General features: G+C 44.2%; 1 long non-coding RNA gene across 2 annotated transcripts; it reads right to left on the reverse strand.

Annotated features, from left to right (window-relative positions):
- Positions 1 to 3,324: 3,324 nt before the first annotated feature.
- LOC106861953 (uncharacterized) lies at positions 3,325 to 7,674 on the reverse strand. Of its 2 annotated transcripts, XR_015803564.1 has the most exons (4): positions 6,251 to 7,674; positions 5,546 to 5,667; positions 5,269 to 5,343; positions 3,325 to 5,178 (listed from the first exon to the last, which is right to left on the reverse strand). It is a non-coding gene; the product is annotated as an uncharacterized LOC106861953 (long non-coding RNA). The 2 variants fall into 2 exon arrangements; XR_015803563.1 differs by lacking the exon at positions 5,546 to 5,667.
- Positions 7,675 to 8,235: the final 561 nt, after the last annotated feature.

The following is an 8,235-nucleotide window of genomic DNA, read 5'->3' on the forward strand; positions in this document are numbered from 1 at the left end:
CAGAACTACTGTGTTTTGTGCACTGCTTTTCCTCAGCTTTAGGTACACTCATACCTTTTCTGTTCCACAGAGCACAAACTGTCCACGCAGCTCTCGCTCAGTGAAATGTGGCAGATGAGAAGCACTCTCTGGATTAGTTGTTGTATGTCCAAGGCATTCAACACAGCATCACAATCTGGGTGATGGGAAGGAGATGTGGAGAACATGTTTTTGTCCTGGCACACTTTTCTGTGTGAGACATTTCTCTGGATCTTTGGTCCTTGTGAAGCTGAAGTGTGCATTGGTACTTCGAGCAGAGAAGCACCATGCACAGAACACGGCAATCTGGCAGCCACGCCTTACAACCTGCCTTTACAGGCTGTAAGGCAAAGAGGACTGCCCATTGAATGTGGTGCAAATAGAAGTTTCCAAAAGTTTTAGTGGAAGTCTATGAGCAAGCTTCGGCTGATGCAATACATAGGAGCTCTTCGCTGCTGACAGTGTTCGGTGCTAGAAGTAAATGACAGTTTGCCACTGGGAGAATGAAAGAGCAACAGGTTGCAAAAGCTGCAGAAAGAAGCTGTAGAGCATGGGGCTGGTGGGTGCAGTGTGCTGGCTGCCACAGGAGCGTGGCTTCCGAATTCATGCTAGCAGTCATAAGGAGGCAATTCAGCAAGAGCTACTTGTGCTTCTACCTATTCTTCTTCCAACCCTCTGTGGAAACAATTGCGCTTACTTTATGCCGTGAGAGTCAGGCTAAACAATGATAGATTCAGTGAAGAAGGGTAAGGAATAGGGTGCATTGGTGAGTTTGATGCAGTTTACGTGCAGCAGGTGGATGGTGCAGCTGTGCACTTGCTTTTACTATTAGAGCTTTTTTCTATGAAAGGAGTTGCTGAAAGTTGGCAATGGAGCTGCCATGGCGAGTGGAAAATATGATAACATATCTATCTGAGAAGGAAGATACAGAGGCACACAATGGTATGAAGAGTTTCATGGCTGCTTGAAGAAGGGGTACTTCAAGAATACCTTCTGTTTTGATGTGTCTTTCTGGGTAATCTATGGGCTGGGTGATCATAGACTCTGGAATACTAAGAGCTTGAAAAAGAGCTAATCTCCAAGTTGTGTGATGAAGTCCAAAGGCATCACTTTAATTTTTCAAGTAGCAAGAGAAGTCTCAGCCGACTCTGATTGTGAAGGAGCTGTTGCTGGACTTTTGCAATTTGGTCCACTCTGCAGCTTTGTTCTTTGCCTTTTGTGTCCTGTCACACTTACATCCTCACAGAGGCAAATCGTCCTCTACTTTATGCACAGAACACTGCTCCAGCAGCAAAGTGCTCCAGTCAACTGCTTCTGCCGAAAGATGCTCAGGCGATGTACTTAACGTAGTTAGAAATACGTATTCCCTTCTGAGGTCCATCTATCCCAAGGAAATTCCCCAGCAATCATAGGCCATCACCTACAATTTGTCTTTTGGAATCATGACTGACTTGCCTTTTTGTAGAAGTGTTTCAAACATACACTGGGGGTTCAGGGGCTTGGTTGGGTTGTTTGAGACTCATCCTGGCAGACCCAGGCCAAATCCTAACACCTAGAATTACAGGGAAATATTAATACAATAGGTCTCTTGCCTGCAACTCACATCCTCACCACACATCCCCCAAGCGGATTTACTCCGTTGTTTCTTCCCAATAGCAACTCTCCAGCACAAATCCCACTTCTCATAGACACAAACCAAACACTAATCTACTACAGGTGTTGGCTTAGAAAGTAAAAACCTTAGTACATCTGGCTACATGATTAAAACACACACATGCATTGGTGGTCATAGATGGAAAGCTTTTCAGTGGAAGAAATAGTCATTTCAGCAGAAGACTTCCATACACCTTCAGAAAAAGCAGAAGTAGCATCAACTCCTAAGACCCCTGCTGAGGATCCCAGCCCTCCTTGGGATACCCAATGCAAGAGACATGGAAAAAGGTGGGGAGAAGCCCAGCTTGTGATGGAAAAAGAGAACATTAATACACCAGCCTATAAAAAAAACCTTCACATTGCAATCGTGAAAACCAGTCACATTTACTCTTTCCTTGCTTTTTCTGATGACATAAATATGAAATAAAAACATGTTATACACAAGGCAAACCTAGGATTTTACAGGTCTTCATTTTGGCAGCCTGGATTAAAAATGTCTCTTCCTGCACTAAAAGCCAGCCCAGTTTAAAACCATTTTTAGCCTGACCCTTCCTAGCCTCCCATTTCCCACTGCTCTGCTCAGGGCTTTGCGCCTCACACTCATTCCTCCCACCAGCAGCATCGCACAAGAACACAGAGAGGCAAACCATGTCCCCCACCCCCTGCCCCTCGACACCTCGACACCTCTCACCTTCCTGCCAAAGAGAGCAGCTGCTGCCGCCCCTCACAGTTATGTCTGTCTTGTCCGCTGCCTGAACCTGGCCCTGACACTGGCTGATGCTGACCAATTCTGCACTCTCGGCACCGATTTCCGCCGTCATTCCTGGCATGAGGAGGCGCATCTGGATCAGGGGTGCCGGAGCTGGGCGGCAACCATGCAAGGAGGAGCAGGAAGTCTCTCTCACAGGCGAGGTCCTGCCATGGCCACCATCTTGAGCGGGGCAGAAGCCCAACCTGGCTCCTGCAGGGTCCTGGCACACTGTCGCTTCGGCCATCTTGAGAGGGAAACAGCAGCCCTGTTCTCACTCCACTCACCCGCCTGTCCACTGCCCTGGCCAGTGGCGCACTGTGACCATGCCTCCACCACCTGCCGAAACCAGCCCCGCCAGGCCACCCCCACCACTAACATCCTTCTAAGCCATTGCGTCCCTTTGCACTCCGAACTCTCCTTCGGCCCTCTTCTCTGTTTACAGACACGACCTCGTTCACTGCTCGTTCCTGCCCTTCATGCCCTTCCCACAATAAGCAGCTGCTGGTTCCTCTCCCCCCATGACCCAGCAATGGTGAGGAGCAGGGCGCTGGCTCAGGGCTGGCTGCAGTACCGCCTCTGACCACAAGATGGCAGCACTGCCACGGAGCTCGACCTGGGGCTGCAAAGGGGTGCAAAAGGAACAAGTCCCATCCCCGAACAAAACCCCGACCAAACAAAACTTTAAAAAATTCTGCCTCTAACCAGATAAAAATCAAGAAAAACTTTTATTTTAAACTATTCAAATATTTTTTATATTTGTATTTTGATATTTATATTTAGAATCTACATTTACATATTGTTATATATTTAGATATATTATATATAATACATAATATGTTATGTTAATACATATAATATTATTTACATAATATATCACATTTATACATATTTATTGTGTTGTATTTATTCTTAATATTGATTTATATTTACATTTGTGTATTTATATATTTATTTTATAGTTTAATGCTTATTTTTAATTTTTATTTATTTTCTAAACTATAGTTTAAACTACATAAATTCATTAACCCTATACATCAGAAACACAAAAGTCGACACTAGTATCCCATCATATAAAGGACATATAAAAACAAAGCCTATTTCTATTGCTAATGTAACCAAGCAATCCCAACATTTAACCCTACTAAAAACTAAATCAAACCTAACTATAAATAAATCCAAAAAAATCCCACTGTGATTTTTTGTGATGAGGCCCAAGAACCCCATTCTTTCTAAACATAAACTTCCTCCAAAACAAATATTTCAAAAACCCAAAAAACTCAAATACACATTTAAAATTAAATAACTACTAATGAAAAAACAACACAAAACCAAAACAAAACCAAAACAAATCAAACCAACTCAGTAAACTCAAAACTGTACAACTGACCCTAAACATTACTAAAAAACCCTAAAGCTCTACCTTTTTACTAATTCACAAATCATAAACAATAATGCATAAAATATTTTAAATAAAAAATAGCTAATTAAATACATTAACAAACCAATCGAAACTACTAGAAAATTTTTAAATATCACTACCTGAATGAAGTAAAAAATTACCAATAAAAACCAACCATATAAGTGCCTCTGTCCCCAAAAATAAAACTAATAAAAAACACCAAAACAGAAATTAATCAAATTATCAACATCTAAACTAAAAAGCATTAACATTCAAGAAGTAGACCCTATCCCTTATCATACACCAACTACAAAATAAATAAAACTATACAAGGAATTATTTTAAAAAGCCTTCTAAGCACTGAATTTAAAAAATCTTCCAAAAATTAAAACCTGCATTAACAAAAACCATCTCATAAATGAACATCTGAAACTCCACCAGCCAAGCTGGCCCTACCCAAAAATCCCAATCATATGTATGAAAAGTCTATTAAAAAAACCTATTTCAACTAATTCTACGTCAAATACAAACAAACCCACCCATAAAGTTATCTAGACTCAAAATCCAAATGACGTATAGTCAATAATACCAACAAATAAAGCAGCATGCTCTATACGTATATACAGACAGCCAGGAACAAGGTGCATCCCTGAGAATGACCATCACACCAATGGCCTCGGACATTCTGACTTCCGTGGGGATAATATTGCAGGAACCTCCTGCGTTCCATTCCCTAGTATAGCAGCAAGACCGAGTCCTCACCCAGTCTATGTCTTCATCAAACCGTGCACAAGGTCTAAACAAGCCTTGAGCTTCAAGAGGCACCGTCTGCCCCAACAGCCTGCATGCAGAGGAAATGAGCCCCACAAACAGCTGAGCGAACACCAGACGCAGGGGATGCTGTTAGCCTGGGCCTGCCATGAACTCAGCAATGGAGAAACTTGGGCCTGAAGGTCTCAGGACAGAGCGCAAAATGAAGCAAACACTCTAGAAGGTGCTCACGGTTACTGCTGAAAGGTATGGCTCAATTAAGAAGCAATACCAATAAAGCACACAGACAAAAAAAAGCAAAAGACAGGAGCTTATTTTCTTTAAGAAAACTCAACTACCTAAAGTTGGATTCAGGAATTCAGGCAAGTTCAGCCTGCCATTTTCTCTGGAAAAAGGATCAACTCAGTCTACCCTCTAAGATGGAAAGAGAAGTTCCACATATTAAGGAGGTGGGACACACCAGTATCATTTTCCCTCGGCCACAGCAGACACTTCTATCAGCCCCAGAAGCTGCAAGGAATTGGGGTAGGTGAAATGACATTGGAGAATTGTTGTAAACGCCAAGGCAGGAAGAGAAGATCTACCACTGAAAAGCAGCAAAAAAGGGAAAGGTTTCAGAAAACATCTCCATGCACAAATTGCTATTTATTTCCAATTCCCCAGTGAGAACAGGAACCTGCAACAATTAAGGCTGCACAGTCCAGAGCAGCAGGGAGAACTCAGCACACATCCAGCGAGGCAGTTCCAGCATCTAGGATAAAAAAAAAAAAAAGAAAAGAAAAGAAAAGAAAAGAAAAGAAAAGAAAAGAAAAGAAAAGAAAAGAAAAGAAAAGAAAAGAAAAGAAAAGAAAAGAAAAGAAAAGAAAAGAAAAGAAAAGATGAAGAAGAAAAAGTTAGAAAAAGTTGATTTATTTTGTTTTAAAGTCATTTGAAGTTCTTAAAACCAAACCGACCTTCACTCTTGATTTTGGCTTGCTGACACACACACAAGAAGCAGTCAAAGTCACACAGGCTGCCCTGCTTGCAGAATTCCTGATGCAAACTCTCACCTTTCCTGCCCAGCGCTGAGGGAAATCTGGCAGGGGAATAACAAAGAAACTTTGCTGAGAGCAGTCATTGCCCCAGCACTTCCTACTCGGCATGGTTTCATAGCGAACGGAGCCGAATTTCATTCCTAACTCTAATGGCTCATCCTCACAGGCCCAGGCCACATCCAAGCACCCCCACCACTGCTCCTGCCCCAGTTTCAGGGATATATGGGTACAGTTTATAAATACTCCCCTTCCCTGAAACTCAGTCCCTCACTACACATCCCCGGAGGAAACTTACTCCATCCTTTCTTCCCGACAGCACCTCTCTCTCCAGCACAAATCCCACTTGTTACGGACACAAACAGAGCAGACCAAAGGCATTGTTTCCAGCAGCAGATGCAATTCCGAGCTCCCTGTTCCCTGGATTGATCATCCAAGCATGCCCAGGAATCTCACCTCAGCCCAGAGACTCTCTGTCCTCAAAGGGAAACATAGCCTGATGGGACAGAGCTCTGGCATTCCATTTCCTCTTCCCTTCTTCCCTTTTTCAGCAGATCAGGCTGCTGGAAATGGCATTCTCTACAAAGTTCATCCCAGCAGAGAGGAAAAGAGGAACCTGTGACTCACCCACACCATGGGCAGGACCAAAGGGGTCCTCGTTGGCTTTGGCAGCTGCAACGCCAAAGCTCTTGGCAAAGATGGAGCGAGTTCCGTTGTGAGGTTTCTGGGGACCTCCGGGTGCCTCCTGTGCACCCACACTGTTGGGCTTCTTCTTCTTTTATGTAAAAAGCAAAGCGACTAATAGTTGCTGTAAAGTTATTTATTGCAGAAGCACGTCAGTCTCAAAAGCAAATACGAAGCAAGGCAAAGCAATGGCTAAAAGCAATGGCAAAGCTGCAGTGGCAAAATGCAATGGCAAAATGCACATGGCATAAAGCCATGGCATAGAGCCCCAGCTCTCCCTGATGCATGTTCTTTTATAGAAACTTTCCAACTAGCTAAGACACAAAGTCAGACCACTACTCTTTAACCTATTAGAATTCTGGTTTCTTAGCACGCCAGGCTACATATAGACTACGTTCATGGCCTATCTTGTTCTAACTGAAAAATGTAAGCAATATTCTTAACTCTATTATGTCTGAAGCTAGGTTCTTGGAGCCTCTAAGAAAACACCAGCATGTTTTTCAACCTTCACTAGAACATGTACTACTTCTCAGGCATCTAAGACCTTTTACTCACTAAAAGCACTTAAAACTTATTCCATTTACTTACTTATTTTCTCTCTCTTATGTTACAATCTAAATCTTCACCTCTGCTTATAAGTGAGAGGCCTAATATACTTCAATCTATCTAAAGGTTTCAACTCAATCCCTGCATTCTGATTTCTCTCTGAAGAAATCAGAGAGACTCCTGACTTACTGACTCCAGCATTCAGTGGTTTTTCCTGTCCTGAAAGAGAGGAGAAAAGGGAGGTTAAGCCACTTTTCCGCTCATTTCTGCCACTCCAACAAATCGACTTGATACTATCTCTAGTCAGTGGTAACTATTTAAACATTGTATCAAGAATCACAGGGACACTGGGCTTCGAATTCTCAGCAGCTTCACAAAGGGGCTACTTCAAGGACTTTCCACCCACGGAACCCAGCGCTCCCAGCTTGAGACAGCACATTTGCTACAAATCCAGGGAAAAACTGCACTCGGCTACCAGCACTACAGCTACTTCCACACACAGAGGACACCAGTCTGCTGCGAGTTGCCCCTTGGGCAGCAGCAGCTCCTGGAGACCGCTCCCAGCTGGCTCAGCTCGGACTCCATGCAGCACTCAGCGACAGCTGAAAGCAGGGAGCTGGAATTCTCCCTGGGAAGCTCTACCCAGCAAACTATGCCCCCCTCTCCTCCGTATCTCTCATCATTCTGGCAAAAAGAGCAGCTGCCTCCTCCTGCTGATTGCTCCCGGCTGCGGGCAGGGCGATGGCTCAGGCAGCTCTGCCGACTGCTCTTTCTTCCTCGATGCATTTCTGCTTTCCTCCATTTCGCCTGGCCGAAGGGGAGCATGGGGAGGGGGCGAGAAGGCAGCGAGGAGGCGGCGGGAAGTGACGGACGCCCGCCACAACACGGCACGGGGCGGGGGCCATACTCAAGATGGCGGCCGTCACAGGACCTCGGAAGAGAGAGGAGCTCCCACTGCTGCCTGTCGGCGCCCGCTGAGCCCATAGCCCGTGTTCGCGCACCTGGGAACACCACCGTGATAAACAATGTGAAAAACACGGTTCACTGTCCTGGTAGAATTTGTCAGGAAAATTAATCCATAAACACCAGAGGTTTATGTCCAAAAAGGAGACAGAGGAGTCCTTTTTGCTTTATTCGAATAAAGGGAGAGGCCATGGGACATTCCCCTGGGATCTCTCAAATTTTTGGAGGAGGCAGCCTCCTTTTTATCCTATTTTCCCGGCCGCATTTCCCTCTCTCTTTCCCCATTGGCTGAAGTACTTGAGAGGCACAGACTTCCCGGAACGCCTGATACTTGAAATTCCCCTCTAATGTATAACCCTCCCTTTTAATTTTTTAATTCTTATAGAATTCATAGTTTTCCCCCCGTTGCTTCTTTCATC

Source organism: Sturnus vulgaris, chromosome 4, assembly GCF_052056855.1.
Source record: "Sturnus vulgaris isolate bStuVul1 chromosome 4, bStuVul1.hap1, whole genome shotgun sequence".
NCBI lineage: Eukaryota > Metazoa > Chordata > Aves > Passeriformes > Sturnidae > Sturnus > Sturnus vulgaris.